We start from the raw sequence: 361 nt of genomic DNA, 5'->3' as shown, positions 1-361 counted from the left end.
GATAACATTTCCTTTTCGTTTCACCAGCCATTCATCCAACACCTCTCGTTATTCTGCATGATTGCCATAACAGCATTCCCTGCCACTCACCTCCAGAAAGAACAGGACCCAACCACTCTCGAAACCTCTATTGCTTTTGGTCTCAAGCTCCTTTCCCAATATTTCTGACCCCACTTTTCTCCTGAACTTCCCCTCTTTTTACCCACTTCTTCCCACGTACTCCACTCACACCAACACCCTGCTGACCACTTCCATCTCATCACCACACTACCATTTATAGGTGAGCTGGCAGAAACGTTAGCACGCCGGGCGAAATGCTTAGCGGTATTTCGTCTGCCGTTACGTTCTGAGTTCAAATTCC

Source organism: Octopus bimaculoides, chromosome 6 (genome assembly GCF_046866305.1).
Source record: "Octopus bimaculoides isolate indiv1 chromosome 6, ASM4686630v1, whole genome shotgun sequence".
Taxonomy (NCBI): domain Eukaryota; kingdom Metazoa; phylum Mollusca; class Cephalopoda; order Octopoda; family Octopodidae; genus Octopus; species Octopus bimaculoides.
Note: the sequence above shows the minus strand (reverse complement) of the source record.